This window comes from Protopterus annectens, chromosome 1.part0, assembly GCF_019279795.1.
Source record: "Protopterus annectens isolate FY-2018-M chromosome 1.part0, PAN1.0, whole genome shotgun sequence".
NCBI lineage: Eukaryota > Metazoa > Chordata > Ceratodontiformes > Protopteridae > Protopterus > Protopterus annectens.
The window spans coordinates 34983171-35005734 of record NC_056725.1 but is presented as its reverse complement, the minus strand read 5'-3'; the positions used below and the strand labels follow the sequence as shown (position 1 = coordinate 35005734).

Genomic DNA, 22564 nt, shown 5'->3' with positions numbered 1-22564 from the left:
GACTAGTCCACCTTATGGGTTTATAGTTCCCTGGGTCTGATGATGGTCCACCTTTGTGTAGACGGATGACCACTGCAGTCCTGCATTCCTTAGGGACAGTCTGTCTGGAGGCTGTGGCTGAATAGACATTCTAGTGGGCCTGAGGGGTCATTTTTCAAATTATAGGAGGCATTCTTGGATGTTCTCAGGGCTCGTTGCTGTAATGTGTTTAACTCTGTAGAGTGCAGTGAAGACCCACGCTTAAGTAACAGTGGGGGGATAAGAGGTAGAAGGTATTTTCTGGGGAGTAACTAGTCATCTTTGAATCATATGAGCTTTGACTTCTGCTTGTACCTTATTGCTGTTGCATAACATTTTTGAGTAAAGTTACTGTCCTCTTCTCTTTTATCTTCGACTTTTGTAACTCCTCTAGCCTTAAATGTTTCTGTCAAGGCTTTTCTCTCTATACTATAAGGTTGAGACACATGCCTTCAGTTATAACTGAAATGCCATGAAATCACAAGTAATTAATGGCTTTTATTGCATGTATATTCCTATACACTAGACAGAACTTTTGTTTCTAATTAGAATTAGCCTGTACAACTTTATACATACATATATAAGCAAACTGACACATTATCCATGTGAAATTGTGGTTTCATTTACTTTACAAAATAAATAAGCAAGCAGACAGACAGGTTCCTCCTGGAGTCATAATTTTAGTTGAATGTTTCATAAGAATCATATTTAGGTATAGATATATATTGGTGATATAACGAAGTGATGGCGAACCTATGACACTCGTGTCAAAGGTGACACACGCCACAATGTTTTGGGTGACACGCTGGCAATCACCAACACCCGAGTTAACAAAGACACTGCTTTTGCATTCATTGCTCATGTGGCGTGCACTGAATTAGTGTGTGCCAGGAGCTTTGACATGCCAAACACAAAAGATTTGCAATCACTGCAATTTGCTGATGGATCACAGTACATCTATAATATATATATATATATATATATATATATATATATATATATATATATATACACACACACATATACATACATACATACACACACACATATATATATATATATATATACACACAGACACACACACACACACACACGCACTTTATACAGAATTCACCTCAGTTGTGGAACTCACAGTCATAACAGAAGGTTGGATGAGAGCTATTATGTAGATTCTGTACAAGTCATTTGACGAAGGAGTCAAATTTGTAGGAGATGGCTGCTGGAAGAATTAATGGGGTTTATTTAGACTTCACACTTGGACATTACAGGTTTTTTTACCCTTCCTGCTTTACCTGAACGGCTCAGAACTTGGGAAAGATACAGCCCTGTAAGAGACCAGGAATCTCATCCACCAAGTCTCCCATTACCAAACGAAGGTACAGCAGGTCATTATCTTTTAAAAGCCTATAAAGTACAGCTGAACTGGGTCCACAGCAAGTCCCCTTAGTCTAAGAAGACCATGAGCATAAATTAATTCAGGACACACAGAACGAAGCTCCTTTTTACTGCTGGCTCTGCAGTCCGGCTGTCTGCCTTTGGTTTTAGCATTCAGAAACCGAGCTTAATCATAGTAACTAAGGAAAAACAGTAGAGCTGCCTGCAAAAAACATATACAATTACAAAATACATAGCATAAACCTGAAGCAGTGGTTTAAACTCTTGAGCTCCGTATTAGTCTATCAGGAGCCCTACTCCCTCCCAGACTAGCTATGCAAGCAAGGTTAATTATAACACCCAGAAAACCGCCATTTTCAAATCCCTTGATGCCTACGGACCCAGCTGGCTGTTTGTTCTATTACTTTTTGGTATGTGAAACCTGTATTTTAATTTAAAGCATTATGGAATTTGTATGTAACTTATATTGTAGTAAATTAACTGTAAAGTGAATTCTACTCAGTCTAAGGATCAGCGACACTCTCCAACAGCATTTTTTTTTTTACTCGCAATCGCTTAAGGCAGTTTGTAAATGCTGTAAATCCTCTCCGCTCTTAGTAGACTAAGTAGAACAGCGAGCAGAGTGCTGTCCATGTTATATGCACTGTTAAATACTTTATTTACATGTACTGGCCTGCTCTGTTAATTACTTTTGCTGTCTTGATGAAAAAAAGGACTATAGACTGTTGTGTCTCAAGTATGCTGTAAGGTTTGAAATTACACTGAAATAAGCTATAGAGCCAGTTGCTGCCTAGCCTTAAAGTGCGAGTTTACCCCATAGCATATTTTTACTGATGCCATCTCTCTCACTTTTTTTTTTTTTATTAAGAAAAGTGCTATCTATCCCCTATCAGGTCTTTTTATCCTTCCTGCTTTAATTGAATGGCTCAGAAATTGGGAAGGAACCAGCCCTGTAAGATACAAGGAATCTCGTCCACAGAGTCCCCCATTACAAAAAGAAAGCACAGCAGGTGATTACCTTTTAAAAGTCTATAAAGTACAGCCAAACTGGGTCCACAGCAAGCCCCCTTAGCCTAAGAAGCCCATGAGCATAAATTAATTTGGACACACATAACAAGCTCCTTTTTACTGTTGGCTCAGTATTCCAGCTGTCTGACTTAGGTTTTAGCATTCAGAAACAGAGCTTAATCATAATAAGGAAAAACAGTAGAGCTCCCTGCATAAAACATATAAAATTAGAAAATACATAGCATAAACTTGAAACAGGGGTTTAAACTCTTAAGCACTGTATTAGCTCCACTATGCTTGCCCTCGTTACACTTGGGCTCACTCGGCGCCCCACCCTGCCCCCAAATTCCACCCGCCCTTAGAGATGCTAAATTTATAGCCACACTTGCCACTCCCCTAATTATAAAACCAATCAGCAATTGTAAGACTCACCCTAAACACAACACCCTCCCTATTTCTCTACTATACCCTCATCTACTACCCTCCCACTTGCATTCTTAAATAATTGTAAGTTGCAAAACTTCTTCAATGCCTCTACAAGCCTCAACCTCACCTTTCAATTCAAAGCCCTCCTACTACCTTTGACCCTTGCTGATCATTACATATCTTATCACAGCTTATGGACATCTCTCCCTCCCAGGCCTCCACTACCCCAGATCACAGACGGATACTCATGCTCTTTCACATAACTTTAATCACCCACTACCCCACCTTTCCAACTGCTATACTACAATTACACAACAGCTCATTCGAGCCAGTTAAGTTAACCCTAGAACTAAACACTACTACAAACTTTTATTCAAACTTCAAAAACTAATAATTAATTATCAAACTAACCTCGCAATGGACGCGGACATCCAGCCCAAACCAAGAGCAAACCCATCGGAAGCCTCCAACCAAATATATAACATCCCCTCTAGACTGCAAAACTTAAACATCTCCTCTCCCTCTCTCATCTGCCACCCAAACATTAGAAGCCTAAATAATAAAATCCACTACCTGCATGCACTTTTGACAGTATACTCCCCAGATATACTATGTTTTACGGAAACCTGGCTTAAGCCATCCACCACTGGCAATGAATTTACTCCTCCAGGTTACAATATAATACGACTGGACCGCACCTCAAAGAAGGAAGGGGGGCAGCATTCTTATATAAATCTTCAATTAATGTAATTATTTCCAACTCACCACAAGATCCTCAAGCTGATAAAACTGAAATACTCTTTACAAAACTACAAATTAACCAGCATAAATCTATAAACATCGGTTGCATTTATATCCCACCTGGTAACACCACCAATATCCTTGAAGACGTTCTACAGTGGCTGTACATAAACTCCCCACAAGAAACTATTGTTTTAGGTGACTTTAATATAAACTGGAACACCTGCTCCTCAGACTTCCCTACTACCCACATAACTCTATATGGTTTCTCCCAAGTCATAACCTCCACCACCAGAACTAGTAAGCCCAATAACAAAGAAAGTATACTAGACTGGATTCTCATTAATAACCCTCCCCAAATGTATAAAACAGGCACCCAACCTGAGGAAATAAGTGATCACTAACATATATACTCGGGCAAAAAATGATATTCCTCAAATACCTAGCTTCAGAACTATCAGGAACAATAAGAGCTTCAATCAAACCAAATTCCAAATAGAACTTCAGTCATGTAACTGGAATAGACTAAAACTACTCCCACAAGACGAGGCAGTATTCCACTTTAACTCCACATTTCTTACAATCCTTGACAATCATGCACCCACCCGGACCATCAGAAAAAAGAAAAAAGAAAAAATGAGCACGTGGCTGTCCACAGAAACTAGACAAAAAATCATGACTAGAAATGAAGCCTCCTCTTGGAAAACCAATAAAAACCCCTAAGGATCAACTTGCATATAAACAGCTAAGGAATGATGCTAAGAAGTCTATAATATTAGACAAAAAAGACTATTACTGTAACCTACAACACAAATATCAAAACCGACCAGAAAACTTTTGGTCCAGCTTAAACAATCTTCTCCATCCAGTTAATACCCCTGCGTCTATCCTCCTGAAACCTCCAGAAAATATTGCCAACACCTTCTTTACGGAAACTATACAATTCCTTGCCAACCAACTAGGCCCCAATAACCTAGACTCTATTAATCCCATATCCAATACCCACCCATTCTTTAACTTTCAACCTGTACCAACAGCACTTTTCCGATCCTTAATCAAGAAACTGAAACCCACTACCCTATCAGCAGACCTACTCCCAGCTGAATATCTTCAAAAGGCTGCAGATGCAATAGCATATCCCATCTCAGTATTAACAAAACCATCTCTGAAGCATATAACCCCCTCTATCTGGAAAATGTCCCACATAATTCCTCTCCACAAAGGGGACAACTCCACTGATCTATCAAATTACTGGCCCATCGCCATTCTGTCACCTCTGGCTAAAATTATGGAAAAATGTATCCACAAGCAGCTCCTTCATTAATTTGCACAATCTCCTAGCTCCCTCCCAGCATGGATTTAGACCCCACCATAGTACCATCTCAGCCCTTCTATCCTTCCCAGCATGGATTTAGACCCCACCATAGTACCACCTCAGCCTTTCTATCCCTGTCTCAGACAATAAATCAAATCCGAAATAATAACAGGCTCTCCTATGCAGTCTTTCTTGACCCAAGTCATTTGATATGGTAAACCACCAACTACTCATTCGAACACTAAATCCTCTTGCCATAGACAGCCTGGCAATACGCTGGGTTTCAATCCTAAGTGGCAGACAACAAGCTGTGCTACGGAAGGACAGCCTTTCTTCCCTACTGCCGGTCATCCCTGGGAGTTCCTCAAGGGTCTATACTAGGACCTCTCCTTTTATCCATCTTCATTAATGATCTTCATACTGTCATCCCCAAAGCAACCTGCATTCAATATGCACATGACTCTACCCTAATCTGTTCTGCTACCTCCCCATTAGACCTGCAGACCTTAACCCAAAATACTTTCAACGTAGTAGAAAACTGGCTCACTGACCAGCATCTTCTATTGAATCCATATAAAACAAAACTGTTACTCTTCACCCCCACCTGGAAATCTACACTCCCATCAATTACCATAACATCTTATAATGGCACAATAATTTCCTCAGAAAGTAATAGAAAACTATTAGGTGTAATTGTTGACAATAACGTTAAGTTTGACGCTAACATCGACAAAACCATTAAAACCAGTCAACAAGAAGCTAAGATCTCTATATAGGATTAAGGCAAACCCCCAATTGCTAGGACAGTGATTGCCCGAACACATTTACTTTCAAACCTTCTTTATGCCACCCCAATCTATACAAACCTGAGTAAATCTGACCTCAATAAACTCAATAGCTGCTACAATAACATAGCCAGATTTGCCACAGGCTCAGCATATAGAACCCACCACTGTATTAACCTACGATCTCTAGGCAGGCTAGAGTTTCCCTCTCAAATCCAGTATAACCAATTAATAATAGCCCACAAAGTCCTATCAGCCCGAAAGCATGCCCATACTCAAAAATAAAACTACGCCATACAGTAACCTAAAAACCATCCATTCTTCTTACAAAATGCTGGCACAAATTGTTAAATCTAAAAAAATCCTAAAATCTCAGCATGCGAGTCACTATTTTGCAACCCTGTTGATACAATCTGGAACCGGCTCCCTGCCAAACTTACAGCAATCCATTCTGTTGAGTAGAGCCACTGGAGTGATCCCCGGGGAGAATCTTCTATTTCCCATCCACTCATCAAGATTTCTCTTGAAGAGGGCCAGTGAGATATAGTTTCATAGGTGTGTAAAATTACATCTCTTTAATCAATAACCTCTTAGAGGTGAGAATCAAACCTTGCACCTTATGCGTGTGAGGCAAACACCTTAAGCATTGTGCCATATGACTTTCTGCCTTTCTACAGCCCGGTTATCAAACTGAAATTAATAAGTAAACAAATAAACAGATGACTAAAGAAATAATGGGAATAAATAAATGAAGTAATTTCAAACAGAGGTTAAATATCATTTGTGGTACCTTGGAGAGTACAGTGCACATCTGTTTGTTGTTTTCATTACTTAATAAAGAATTAAATGTTTATTTACAGGTACCCTGCTGTTTGTGTATACAGTTGGTACTCTTACAGGAGATAAAACACAGTAGGGGTATTCAGAAAAAAATAGAACAGTGTGTAAATGTAAACTATGCAGTACGTGTTGACATGCAGGGCATGTGCAATTCAGAGAGATCTGTAGCACAATCATGTTAATATGAAAATTGGTGTGGTCAGTAGTATATATTAATGACCACATAATGACATTAAAATGAGATGGATTATAGAAATACATTTGTCAAGAAACTGATGTTTTTTCTGCATATATATTCTGTATGCAGAATGCACATTTGTAAGATACTTGGTAATTATATATTACGTTAAGTTCATAGGTATATACTAGGCATGCAGTTCAAAAGACCACTGATAACCATAGCCAGCTAAGCTCGAGCAATGTTGAGTGAGTTAAGCTCCATGATCAAGAAGCACCATGATGTATACTCCAAAGAGGAGTTATGATTTCCAGGCTATTCAACCAGAATATTACTGAATACAGATCATGTGTAGTACTGCTTGACACAAATAGGAAGTTTATTCAATAAGTATAGGATTCCTTAGGATAGAAATCGGTTGTGCCATCCATGTTCTACTTCTGTGTCTATAAAACATTAGTCTTTGTTGTGGGTTTTCATGGTGATGTGTGTTTTGCACATCTCTAAGAGGTCAAGCAGGGTGGAATGGGCCATGTACCTTACTGAGGGACAGCACTCTGTCTGCTGAAGAATGGCATACAGGACAAGAACTGCACATAATGCCATTTGAACCCTCAGTTGATGAATAGTAGGCAACATTAAGGATTGTGGATGGGTGTACAATTCAGCAAACTGTGTGGCCTCAGTTTAAATATCATAAATTTGGCTTTAACACACATTTTACATGTTATATCTTTTGTTCCAGAATATAGCACAGGTAATGTCAGCATGTTCCAGAAGGTGATACATGACAGGTGTTTCCATTCGCATGGAAGAGCACCAGCAAGGTACCAGGTGATCAAACATGCAGGAAGCTCCAGTCAACAGAAGGTACTGTTGGAAGGTGCAACGTCTGTCTTACAGGTAACACCAAGGTTCTGCAAATAAGACAACAATGTCAGGCATGGTAGATGGTTATTTTTCAGGTTTCTTTCATAAGCTTCCATCATTCCTAATTTCTTAATGTTCTCCCGTGATGTTAGTGCCCATTGCACATGAGAAGCTGCCACTATGATAAATGATTGCAGAATCTAACTGAACATGGGGTATATGTTTGGGGTCCAAGCTTCATCACTCTTTCTTCAACACAGCCCTCACGTGAAGCTGGGTAAAATGGGTACCCTTCTGATGGCACAAAACTGCTCCTTCTTAAGTGCTAGTCTATGATGGAAATGTGTGAGTGGACATCTGTGTTGTAGGCACAGTGTTTGGTAATACTGGATGAATTGTACTACATTCCGATCAGTGGCCTCTGAGGCTGGTGACAGCCATTGGTTCTTCACCTCCTGACTGGTCATAGGTTGCTCCTATTTATCATTAGAATATTCTTATTCTGACCAGCTAAATGCTCCACAGAGGGGTAATAAACAACAGGCTATAAAAAAAAAATCTGTTGTATTACTGATGACATATATTTTGGAGTTTGTCCCCATAAGGCTTGCACTGCCTCCTCATGACTTTGTGGAGCCAGATGATAACTTGCCAGGTGAAATGCTGCCTTCAACTTGTTTTAATAAGTCCCCAACAGTAGCAGGGTGTGTGCCCTCCATTGTTTTACTGCTATGAGCCATACAACTGGACAGCCTTGCACCTTCCTAGTCTCTCTAAAGTGCTGTAGTGCCCTTTTGTAAGCCACCTAATTGCCTGCACGGAGGGTGTTTATTACCTGTTATTCTCATACATCCACTGATACTGTGAGTGAATTTGTACCCACACTGGTACTGGTGCCGATTCCAGTATATCCACTGATACTATGAGTGAATTTGTACCCACACTGGTACTGGTGCCATTTCCAGTATGTCCACTGATACAGTGACTGAATTTGTACCCACATTGGTACCGGTGCGGTTTCCAGTGCCACTGTCTTGAACTGAGCCCACTGTGAAAGGAACATGGTGCAAAATGTCCAATTATTCTTCACCTCACCCTTTTTGCTGATTGCTCCCTGCCTGAACTATACTTACGTTGTCTGATTTTGAGTTGGGAGTACCTTGCTTGCCTTCTGTTTGTATATCCAAAAAGAACTCCAGCTCTGTAATGACAAATTAATGTCTACATGTAATTACTCTTGGCCACCTGCTGCTGAGCTTGCTTCCTCCCAAGTACCTCTTCCCACCAAATTGTTAGGGATATGGCAACAGTTATCCTGGAAAAAAAAAAGTGCAGTCTGAGTGTGTGCTAACACACAAGATTCTCATCTTTACAAATTTACATGACTGAAGGCAAGGATACTCTTGTTACTTAATACGTTCGTAAGTGGTTACTATGCAACTGACCCAAAGGTCTTTACAAAGGTCTTTATAAGCCTAGCTGTGTACCCAATATAATAGTAGAGAAACCCAATATAAACGATCTAGCCTAAACTGAAGATCTTAGTTAGCAATGACTGCCCATATTTAGGAGGGTCATAGGTGAAATCTCCGTCAAGGAATTTATGGTTTCCCATCCACTCAGGGAAAAACCAATTGCTATGCCCGTAGGTGATGCACGACCAAACCAATTCCAAATCCAAACACAGCAGGTCTGCAACATTAACAGAAAGTCAGTCCCAAAAAATAACTGTAGAAAACTAATATTTTATTTAATAACAGACCGGTTTCGGCAGAAATATGCCTTCATCAGTATGTAAAGAACAGACATGAAAATTTCAATTTTGAATGCAAATAAATACCTAAAGCTTACCAATGAGCACACTGGTAAGCAATTACTCATGAATAATATATGAGAGAGTCCAAAAAACAGTACATTAATGAGATCAAGCTACCAACTATTATAGCAAAGGAATCCAAAAAATGTTTTTAAATTAATTCATCATGAAAACAGTCAACACTGATTATAATAATAATCGAGCATAAAACATCCTGTAATTATGGAAATGTGTACAAATGTTTATATAAATTTTTATATAAATCCTGACAAAATGCTCCAAAAAGGGTGCAGAATTCCCATCCACTCATCCAAGCTATACTTAAGAACATAGAGGAGCTCTGTTTGTTGTGAATTGGTAGCCTATTCCAGAGGAGTGGCAAACTGAGACACATATCTGTCCCTTCTAGCAGGGCTTATTTATGTCGCAGGCCAGGTTAAGGTCCCTGGAGCAAGTAATCCTTATCCCATTTGACTTGTGGATGTGCATTTCCATTGGGTTTGGATCCACGATTGCTCTGTAGGCCAGGCACAAGTCTCCTGTAAGTAGTCTGTTTGCTGCTGAGTACCGTGACAGTGACTTCAGTCTGTCAATGTATGACATGCTGGAGACGCTGAATTTTCTTGGTTAGAAATTTCTGAGGTCTCTCAAGTTGGTGCAGGTGCCTTTTAAGATACATACCAAAGGGAGCACTGTACTTAATTATTGGCCAGATGAGGGTCGAGTACAGAGGACCTCTCAGTCTTGAGGCAATACCTTTGCTAATGATGTGATCAATGTAGAATGCTTTCCTTACCACAGTAGACACATGGTGGTCAACGTTTAGGCTACAGTCAACTTCTGTTCCCAAGTCTCTCACTACTGAGTTGTTACATAGGGTACTATTATTTATATGACAGTCTGCAGGGATGTCATTTTTACCGAAGGGGGTGATAATGCATTTTTTAGCACTGAGTTTAGGTCCATGGCTTTGGCACCAATGACTGATTTGTATAAGTCTCTTCTGAAGTATACTGACATCATTTGGGGATTCAGTGATTGCACCTAATTTGCAGTCATCAGCAAACTTAGTCAGCCACAGCCCCTCTGTTTTGGCCTAAACTCCTGAGAAGTATATTCCAAACAATAAAGGGCCCAGCACTGACTCCTGTGGAACCCCCACTGGTGACATGTCTGCTGGTTGAGGTAAAGTCCCCAACTCTGACTGAGTGCGATCTATTTGTGAGCCAGTTAGCAACCCACCTGACAACATCAGGGTTGATATTCAACTGGGAGAGTTTATCAATGATGACCAAATGTAGGACTGTGTTGAGGCCTTTGCTAAGTCAAGGTAGGCTGTATGCACAGATCTGCCTTAATTTATGGCTCTGGTGACACTAGGTTTAACAGGCATGATCTCTCTTTGACAAAACCAAACTTTGTTGAATCAAGGGTTTGAAGATCACATATGTCTAATTTATAGGGTCCATGATGATTTTTGACAGCCTTATACACAAGGCTGATTAAGCTTATAGGTCTGTAGTTTGAGTCAGACTTTTAATACTTTTGTTACGTAGCATATGACAACTGGAAAAAACATGCTTGTAAAACTAGTAATAATGGGTTAGTGATACGAATGCTGTTAGGAGCAGCTATACTGTAACCTTATTCAAAATACCTCCTGCAGGCCAGTATATGAGTGTGCGCATGTATATATGTATATGGATCTAGGACTATTTACCAAAATCACTATTTACCAAAACACAAACTCTCGTGCACAGTTTCATGAAAATACTTTTCACCAAAAATGCACTTTCGCGAAACATTAATAAAAACATTAATCACATTTATGCAGGGGGGCAAGCTCCCCTGCACCCCCCACACCTCCTCTACTTTTATATTCTTACTCAGAGATTGCACTACAATGGGGAAAAGGGAATATTCCCTTATCCCCATTGTGCCACGATCTCACCAACAGCTGTTTTGCAAATTTTTTTTTACTTTTTTTAATTTCTGTTTTGCGAAAGTGCTTTTCGGTGAAAAAACACTTTCGCGAAACTGTGCGTGAGTGCTTGTGTTTGGGTAAATTGTGCATTTGGTAAACAGTCCTGGACCCATGTATATATCCACCAATACACCACACATATAGGTGTATGTATGTCTGTCGGATGTGTGCGTGTGTGGGGGTGTGTATATATATATATATATATATATATATATATATATATATATATATATATTGGTGGGGGGGTGTAAACCTACAAATATCCGTGGATCTATAAAGACAAAAATATACAACAAATACATTTTAAATAACCAAAGCAATACATATGATAAACACATAATGACACTTGCATTTATTTATTTAAATTATCGATTTATTTCCATCTTGATAAAGGGGGAAGTGGTTTCATCAACACAGCCATCTGGTCACAAAGGAGACAAGTTTGAGAAATTTAAGAGAATTCAAATATTAACAGTGAAGTTGTTGTTTTTCTTTCGGCTTTTCTCGTTTAGGGGTCACCACAGTGGAACTCTGGTCCACTAATGATTGGCAGTTGATTTTTATGGTGTCAAGGTGCCAGCCCAACGCCCAACCTTCAACGAAGGCATGCCCATTCACACGTCTTTCCAACGCCACTCGACCGCAGGGAGGACATGCAGACTCCACACAGAAAGCACTCCAGCCGAGAATCGAACAGGAGAACCTCTTGCTGTGAGGCGACAACGCTACCGCTGCACCACCGCAGCTTACTAACAGTGAAGTATACCTCTAAAACAATTATGTGCACTGCATACAAAGTTTTAATAAAATACACACATTGTTACATATCTAGCATATACAAATTTGACAGACATTCAAGAATGCCTTGAATTGCAAGCTGGTCAGCAAGACATAGCAAGGCTGTGGTTATATAACGTTAGACTGCATTACTGCATACATACTTATGCATGCAGATAGGAAAATGTATAGAAATATCAAGACTACGTTTGACTCAACTTTCAAATGGTAACCAGTGCAACTCTACTGCAGTCAAATATTCTGGAGAAGAGTGAAATATTCAAACATTTTACCACAATGCAGAGAAAAAAAAGAAACAATTCATTTGGATAGAATCAGTATTACACAGACCTTCAACTATCTAATTCTTGAAGGAAGTCAACTAAGGGGAAAATACTTTTAGTACAGTAAAAAGATTCATTTTCAAAGTTGCTTGACATGTTTTTTACTGAAACGTTATAAGACTTCTATTCTTTTAGAATCTTAGGACATTTGCAACTCAGTGGGTTTGTTTCCAGGATGCAACTGTTCAAAGCAATGCTGTCCTGTCAAATGTGGGAAACTGTCTTAGAAATGTATGTCTGCATGAGTACATGAACTAATAAGCACCACTATTGCTGACTATATGAAAAATAATTACCAGTGACAGGAAAAAAGCATGTAGCAACAAGCATGAAACAAAAACAAACAAAAGAAAATATGGTACTTGCGTATTATCGCAACCAGATTTTCGCTGTTGCGAAATGCGCATATGTACACACATCCGAGTGCATGAAAAACTTAAAAGTGTTATTCTAATTCCTTACAATTGCCCAGGAACTGTACTTTATTTTTAGGAACAGAGACATTTTGGAAAAGCCCCTCCCAGTCTTGCATGCATTTCTTCGCAGATGAACGCTTGAGTCTTGACTGCTATCATCCTGTCGGCTGGGTTATTACCATCCCCCTGAATATTAACCACAGCAGATGGACGGAAGATCAGCTTCTCCATTTTCCTTCAGTTCCCTGTACCCATACCCATTCCAGATTAACTGATGCATGCAGTCTTAAGCAATGTTACTTTCCCTGGGAAAACAGCTACTGGTTGTGCTGATCAGATCAGACCTGTGTGGGAGAGCACGGAAAACACTGATTACGCTCCAAAACCTGTAAAACCACAAAGTACTCCAGTCTTAAACAAGTTATTAGTTGCGTCTTCAAACACGGAAACAAAGTTGAAAGACAAATTTGTGATCCAGTCCTCCTCAAACGGATGCGTTTCCCGAAACAGCAAAGTGAAGCTGAACAGGGAATTAATGATATCCTTGTCCAGAACCAACAAGTATGAGGAATGAAAGGGATGACCTGATTATAATTCAAACTGTCGTTCTAATTCCTTCATATGTACTGCCCAAAAATTTTTAATTACTTTTAGGAACAGGAACAATCTGTAATGTTAAGTTTTTGGGCAGTCGTAAGGAATGAGAACAACAGTTTGAATCATTGTCATGTGTCGGTGTTTTTTTTTTTTGGGGGGGGGGTCTCAGCATTCTTTCCTCACAGTGAAAGTACTCCTTTCGTCAGTAAGAGAGCAGCCCTGCCAATTGAGGCATGCATGTGTAATGCACGCAAGACAGGAACAACACTTGCACATTTGTTTATCTTTCTGAATGTAAGCCAGTGATTTTTCAGCTATAAGGATGTCAAAATAACACCTTACAATGTTTCCAAGACACACTCTCATGCCAGCACAACAATTTCACAGACGCGAAAATCTGGTTGCAATAATACCGAAAATACAATTGCCTAGGCTAGGAAAATCATTCCACAAAGTGTTACAAAAACAAGAACATACTAAAGATGATGTAATTTCACTGCTGCAAAGGCTGCAGATCAGAGTGTGACTAGACAGCATCTCTGGCTGAGGCTAAATCAGTCAGCTAATCTAACAGCCTATGTGTGGGGGAAGGAAAATACAAAAGGACAAAGCGTAAACTCTTACCACTTCTATAATAACCCTCACCCACTGAAGTTTGTGATATCTGACCTGCTGTATGCCAACAAGCTTCTCTGAAAATCCTGCCTCTGTGAGAATATGTGACTTACATAGCACTAAAATGTAAACAGAGTACTCAGGCAAGTAGCTGATTTCAGAAATGAGAGAGTGCCCCTTTAATATTGAGTGTTTAATTAAGCCAAGGGAAAGAGTCAGCATTTAGAAGCAACTGCCACTTCATTTCATGCACTTCTAACAGAGTATCAGTGTCTCCATAAAAATCAACCAGTTCCAATACTACGAATTTAAAATTTCTGAACCCTGTGCAGTGCAAACTGTGTTTACCCAATGCATTTTTCAAGTCCTTGCTACGGATAGCTGCCCAATGTTTTTTTTTTCTGTTTTCGAGAAGTTTTCCCTATGTAGAAACTACTGTGTCAGCTATCCCTGCATAAACATTTGAGCTATGGCAATCAAAATATCTGCGGTGAATAAATGTAAAACTGCTGTGTTGGAAAAAGTCTGCACCTTTGGGAATGTAAATGCAAACAGTACAAGAGCTGCAGGGAAACATGCTTGGTGTTTTGATCAGCATTTAGTGTTATTCAAGCACAAAAGGTTTATCTGAGTGTTCAAAAGAAACAGACAAGTGCTTCGTTCTTTTGTGAGAGAAAGCAGGTACATCTTCCAGAATTGTTGTGATATTCCTGCTGCTTCTGATAATTTCCCAATTCCTGGAAATAATGTCTCATATTGGTTTAAGGTCCAAACAAACAGGAAGTGGGAAGCTAAGGGTACGTTGCAAGGTGCTCCCTTGGATAGGTTACCGGGTTGGTTCACAGTATTATCCTGAGTGGGTGTTCGAGAAGCTTGGTCTAAAATTGCTTGTTGGTTGGATGTCTTCTATAAACAATGTATAAGTATTGGTCTGAATTTGGTTCCCAAGATTCGCTAACTTTAATGAAAATTCTATCAAGTAGAGACTTTCTTTTCTATCCATAAACAAGCTGATCAGGAAGTGGCTGTCTTTGTAGAAATATCTAATGAACTGTCCCCTCGCAATATTTCTCTTCATGTAAAACGGGTGCTGAATGTTGAAATCCAAAAAATTATTACGTATGTCTTCTTCCAGAAAATACTGGAATCCCAACACAATGAGTTAGTGCCAAGAGTGATTTCAGTGTCCAACAATTGTACTATGTAGCCACAATCTGAGATTTTGAAACAGGGAAATGGAATGCTATGGACTAGGGAATGAATGAGTGTGTCCAGGTCTTACTGTGAACTTTGCCACACAAAAAATATATCAATATAACATCTGTACAGCCTAGTATGTTGAAACCCAGGTAGATGAACAAGTGTGTTAGTCTCCCATGCACTAAGGACAAGATTGGCATATGCAGGGGCCATTTTTGAGCCAAATCTCCACTCCCTTTACCTGCTGATAAATAACTCCATTAATGTGGAAAAAGTTACCCTGAAGCAACTTAGAAATCAAAGCACAAATAGTGTCAATCCAATCAGTGGTAAAAACAGACTGTTTAACTGGAAATGATCTTAAATATTCCAGTCCCAAAAGGGATAGGCAAGCCAGCATCAGCTGTTCATTCTCCTCTTTAATGTGGTCCTTTCAGCTTGAGTGACACATCAAACTCAGGCCATATGGGTCACAGTTAGGGTTTCTTCCCTCTAAAAAGTCTCAAGGCTGGGGCCAGAGAAACACTGAACTGGTTTTCGGACAAAGGCATTTACATACAGAATGCAAAGAGCCAAAAACACTAACTAGTTTAGGGAGACACCTTTGGAAAATGGTCAGTAGTAAAGGATTGAGGAATATTCTTGACACTTCAAGAAGTTTAATTAAGAAGTCACAGGCTGGTGTCTGTTTGTTATACAAAAATTAAATCAAAGTTGATTTTTCCTGAAGAAGCCAATAAAAGTGAAACTAGGTTCACAAAGCTGTGTACAGACCTTATCATAACTGTCTATGTTAGAATACATTCACACTTTTGCAATAACATTGGGGGCTTCTGCTATGGAAGGCCTGATGCCATCAGCTTTTCCCCTCTAGCTTGTGCAGATGCCCTCCCATCTGGACATCTGCCCATACCATCTTTAGCTCTTTCTTGTCTCTGTCAGTTCCATCAGTCTGGGAAGAAACTAGAGCACGAGCCATCAGGTGACATGTGCCCCAAGAATGGCAACCCAACCAGAAGGGCTCCCCAAAGCAGCCTCTCCAGATATTAGGTCAGCCTGAAGAGGTGGTGGATTGTTGGGGTAACAGTGAGAAAAGGAAAGCAAACAGGTGACTGGATACCCATCCAAACTGCTGAATGCCTACATAATAGAAAGGACAAAAATATTTATATTTATTGCATGTTCCTAACACAATACAAGTTCATTATATTGTTCACTGCTGAAAAAAATATGGAAGGCTCCCAAAGCTTATGATGCAGTGGGTGGCTGGTGCTGAAGAAAATTTCTTTGCAGCAGACACTAATATGGTTGTGGTAAATTGAGCCCATGCTCTAGATGTAACATCCAGATTATAATGCTTTAAGAAAACGTGGATGTAAGACCAGGTAGATGCTTCCAAGATGGTACTGATCCCTCTAAGAAAGGCAGTGGGTGGCTGCTATAGCTCCTGTGGAATGGGGACTCAAAAACCCAAGTTCAGTCTTCTTGTTGAAGGTGTAACAGAAGCAGATGCAATGACCATATCATTCTGAGACCGTCTGTTTAGATATGGACCTGCCATCCCTTCTCTTTGCAATGGATACAAAACATATAGCTGTATTGGATGCACCCCTGCCAACAACACTGGACATATAGTCAGCCCACACAAGCTTTGGATGTATTCCTTGCATACTGTATGAGCATGCTGGCATAAGCATGATGAACACGTGGCAAAATTCTGAGCTTTCTTGCCCTAAAGAGGAAGGATGAAGCTTAGAGCTCTAGGTAAATTGTAAAGTACCAAAATGTCATGTCAGAGAAACACACAATAACAAATGTGACAGGGATCCCACCCACCTTGGCCAGGGAAAGATAGGAAAATAAACAGGAAGAAAGAGGGAGTGTGTGTTAGTACTGCAACATGATCTCTTTCAACAAAGATCGAGGTTTTAAAATGTTGAGACCATGATCGCCATTTTAAAACATCAAAATCCCAAAAACGAAACAAATAAAGTTCTTACAGTGGGGGCAAGCCCCTCTCACTCTCCCCCTGTTAAGTGTATCTATTTCTATATATACATATACATACATATATATATATATATATATATATATATATATATATATATATATATATATATATATCTCGCACACCAACTCAGTGATCACAACACAAAGAGTTACATTTCACAATCCCCACTACACCACTCAGTCAAAACTGTTTGACATTTTAAAATAATGTTGCGGTAGCGTTGTCGCCTCACAGCAAGACGTTGTCACATTCGATTCTCAGCTAGAGCATCTTCTGTGTGGAGGCATGCATGAATGGGCGTGCCTTCGTTGAAGGTTGTGCGTCAGGGCTGGTAACTCGGCACGTAAAAATCCACTACCAAACATTAGCGGACCGGAGTTCCGCTGTGGCGACCCCTAACCGGGATAAGCCAAAAGACACAACAGCTTGACTACATGGGTCTTGACATTTTAAAACTTCGATCTTTTCAACCAGACCCCTATCTGAACATTAACTTTTATGTAAACTTACACAACTGTACTATGTTTATTAGATCACTGCTGCAGTAGCATACAGCTATCGTTTGCTTCAACATTTTATGTGATTTTAAAAGTTTGTGGAATAAACTGCTTGGACCGAGTTACAACGTTTCCTGGCACTTGTTTGTGGTATTATTGGTTTTTGAAGTGCTGGTACCTTTTTCTTGGTTCGTAGCATACAGCTATGTGACAATTGCCAAAGGTTATAAAGCAAGCCAGAGTCCAAAAGACCCTAGAGACCAGTTCTAGCAAAACCTCTTCTGGCTCTGGAAAGACAGTCAATTTTATACAGCTTAGTGAAAGTGCATACAGATGACCAAACAGTCCACCCCTTTCCAAAAGCACCCAAAAGTAGCCATAGCTCTGGTACAGTGAGCCTTTCGCAACAGAAATTAACTGCCTGAGATAGCCACCTAGGAATGGTTTGCTTGTAAAACAGATGTAATTTTTTCGACAAAGAAAATAAACCTTTGGTATGACATTCTGAAATGTTTAGTCTTGTCCAGATAATAATCTCAATTGTTTTTGGACATCCAAGGTATGATAAATTCTTCCTCCTTTGTTTTAAGGTTCAGGGAAGAACACTGGGAGATGAATAGCTTGGTTTAAGGTAAAAGGTAAACATCAAAAACAAATTTAGGCATAAGTTAGTGCTGGTTCTAAGACTTGCCCTGTCCTTATGGAAAATCAAAAAGGGTTGAGAAGACACAAGGGCCAATCATTCAGATATTTGCCCAAGTCACAGCAAGTAAAGCTGTCTTCCAGGTAAGAACTGGCTGTATGTTAAAACAGAAATAGTTAGCTTTTCCAACACAAAATTAAGATTTAATGATGGAACCTCCCTGCTGTCTAAGTGGTCTAATGTGTCAAACCTCTTTCAAGAACTGTATACCTCGGAATAAAGAAGAAAGGGAAATGTAACGTCAGACAATCAGAAAGAGCTGAAAGTTGCACTTTGATAGAAGTGTAAGGTCTGATTTGAGTAATTCACACAAGTACTGAAGAACCACTGAAGCCTCCACATGGGAAGGGATTCTGGTCTCTATTACAGCATCAGGTAGAAAATCTCTTGCATCTGGTTAAATATGGTTTCCCAGTAGCAGGTTTCCTAGCCTCATTTAATGTCTGTAAAAAAATTCCAGGTGGTTAGCAGGGAAAATCCAACCGCAAATGCAGTTCAAAGATTTGTCCTTAACTTTTAGCTTTTATAATAGATGTCGCACTAATCATTTTATTTAAACAAAGAAGTTACATTTTTACAAAACAAAACTAGTCATGGCATGAAACCATCTCTTACTATGCTTGCAGTTTTTATGCCTTATTTGATTTTACTAATTGATTGAAAAAATGTTAATAGATGTAAGCCACAACACAGATTAAATTATTTAAGTGGTAGTGCAGGATGGGAAGCAAGAACTGAAGAAAATCTGTGACAATGTTCAGTACATACAACTGCTTCGTGTGTTCCACTGGTCTTCATACGGACTGAAGAAAAATAGCTGGGAAAGAACACATGCGTGGAGGAAAAAAAACAAATGTCATGGCTTACGACACATCCCAAAGAAGATACGGTCTGAATGTTAAATATTAGCCCTTCTCAACCCAAGGCAGAGGAACGTACAGCTGTACATAAAACTTACCTTAAATGCAGATGTCTGAGTGGGTTCACTGTTAACAGTTATAAACAGGGATCCTTGCCACTGGCCGAATATGACATCTGGCCTGATTTTCAGAGCTGAGCACTCCTCTCCTAAGGACTGGCTAGTTGTCAATGGCTCATTGTTTGGAAAACAGCTTTCAGGATCAGAAGCTGTGAATCCAGCCCATACCCTGAATATCCCATCCAGTCTGTATTGTTTTGAGACGGAATAAAAGAGGGTATAAAGGTGGTCCTTTATCTTCTATCATCATTCTTAGACCCACAGTTCCAGTATAAATTGACTACTTGCTGGAAAAAAATGTGTCGCCCTTCAGTTTGCCATCATGTAAACGCCAACATCTATGTTGACTTTAACGTGGGTTTCATCCACATCTTAGGGGGGACACCCCACTACCAACTACTACAAAATTACTTTGTCCTGAATTGAGTCATTTCAAACTTGTCAGTGCTTTGTCAGTCATCCCAAACGTAGTGGCTACTCTTGAACAGTATAACTTTCTAGTAACACAGAAGGCAGAATTCAGGCAGTAAGATGGGAAAATGGAATCACCCTCTCTCTAGCAGTTATTCGCAGGGCTCCTTATACCCTTACCCATTTTTATTCTTTCTATTTGTGAGAAAGAAATGGTGTTCCATTTAAACTAAATGGACATTGTTCCTCATTTGCTATTTTTACATGGGGTCAGGATGTCGCATTAACATTAGTCAATGTGACCAACCAACCTGTAATCTGACTTACCACATTCTGCTACACAACGTTTCTCTACTCTTCTCACACTCATTCCACTTTCTTTATACCACTCCTCCTCAGACCTGTTCCTCCTTTCCTCTCTCTTCCCCCCATCAGCTTTTTTCTGCCTACATTAGTGCTATGAAAGGTCTCTAAGATGACATCCAGTGTAGGCAGACCTACTGTTCCTGTTGAGTATTCTGCATAATTTATTGGGAAAAGACCATCATTATTTTTATGCTGAATCTTCTTATGCACATTTGTTGCTAAATGCATAGCCTAAGAAGGGCTACCTGTTGAATTCTGAGGACAATAAGTTCATGAAATCCTCAGGAAAGCACAAATAAGGAAATATATACCAAATTCACAGCTGTGGAATCCTGAAGCAGTCCACACACTCTAAGGTATAACAACCTTGGAGTTGGAATATACAACTAACGGGTGTAGAGCTACAAAGGAGACCCCCCCCCCCATGTGCTTTCCTCCCACTGTTTAATTATGACGCCTCCATATCAGCAATACCCATCTGTTCGACTCAACCTATGTATTCCTGGCAATAACGGCATAGTTATTAGTTGTAGCTTCCTCCCATGGGCAGGGAAATGAATTATCTATATCATCACCAGAACAGCAACACACTACTTTTTATGGGAACATGCTCTTGTGCACTCCTGATAAGTGACACCACTGAAGTGATGTAGTGTTTAAATGCCTGCCCTTGGGACCACCTCTTGAAGATCTGCCCCTCCTCCAAGGGCCTGTGGGATTGGACAGCCAGCACAGCCATCCTCCCTTGCCAGCTCTGTAAAGCACTGGAGCTGCTAATCAATCCTTGATCACTTGGACCATAGCTTTATCCCTTCTAAAGGGCAACTCTGCTACTCTCCACACAGATCTAAAAAAAATTATTAAGCTATCACAATGCCCTCCATTAAGACCAAAACTACAAACCAGACAACAAAAAGCATTCATTCAGATATGTGTATGAGAAGAACCTTATCCTCCATCAGGCTCAAATTCAATACAGTAATAAGTGAAAGGGCATTCTCAAAGATGCACCAGCAATTTGGAATCAGCTACTGTCAGAATTCAAACAAAAATGTAGCAGAGAAGTATCTGAAAGAAAGATAAAATAATACACGTTAAAAGAATCAGCTTGCTCTTCTAATAAAGAAAAGAGTTAGGAACAACCTCAATTCAATACTAGCCAAACACATAGCCTAAGCTGTCTGCAGAACTGTCTGAATATGCATTTGTTAAATGAATACGCAGATCACGACTGTTGCTTGTAATCACATTTCTCATTGTGAAAACTGCTCTTCAAATTACTCACTGTAAATATTGTTTCAAGTTCTGTCTTTTGTTCATGGCTTCTTGTGATAATTGATTTATAAAAGTGTACTTGTTTCTGTGTAAATACTTGATGTGATACTTAGATTGTATTTGCTGACACTGTAAATTATGCCCAATGGGTCTGGCTAGTGGCTGAAAAGGGTCTGTCCACTAGTCTACTTACTTGGACATCAAATGAATGAAATAAAACAAACAAGCAGGCAGGCACAGGAGGGACAGGAAATGTTGATATTCATGGTGTTTGTACTGAATCTGCACTGTGTTTCCCATTGCTTGGGACTGTGAAATACAGGTCTCACACTTCTGTGCTATTTAGAAATTATATCTTGTCCTTTGTAATATGATCTCTATAAAGTGCCACATATGCTTCTTTACTACTAGTTAAGGCTTTACTGTTACACTACCTGTGAATACTGTCTGCATATTATGACAGTTTCTGAACATTTTCTCCTCACGGCTCTGCTATAAAGGGGGTCTGCTCAGCAGGACCACCAAGACAAAAGTAGTAAATAAATTACATCTACACATGTGCATGTTGTCTAGCTCCAAGGATAAACAGTAGTGCAGCCAACTCAGGTGAATCTGGTGGTGTAGCTATTACAAACTTCCTAGATAGAACCCGGTACACATGCAGCTAACAGGAAACACTTACCGATCCCTTTGAAGAGCCTTGCAGAATATTTCAAGCTTAAGTTCATCAACATCAATTTCTTCTTCCTTCAATTAAAAGTGTAAGAGTACAAGCAAAATGAATAACACCATCTACAATACTCAGTTTTCATGAGTGAAACATACGATATAAAATATACTGCACAACTGACCTACATATGGTATAAAACAATTGGTATAAAATGCACTCCACAACCTTCTAGATTAGAATACGGAATTCCATAAAGCCACATTCTTAGGTTTTCAGGATGAAGATGAAATGAAGACAATACTAGTAACTGTATGCTCTGTGTATACA

The 22564-nt window shown here is 39.6% G+C and overlaps 1 long non-coding RNA gene across 1 annotated transcript in view; it reads right to left on the bottom strand.

The window, feature by feature from the left end:
* The window catches only part of LOC122809514, a 467712-nt gene extending 445393 nt beyond the window's left edge, over positions 1–22319 (bottom strand). Inside the window, exon 1 of the long non-coding RNA XR_006365920.1 lies at positions 22250–22319. This is a non-coding gene — a long non-coding RNA (uncharacterized LOC122809514). The remainder of the gene's footprint in view (positions 1–22249) is intronic.
* Between the last annotated feature and the right edge of the window lie 245 nt (positions 22320–22564).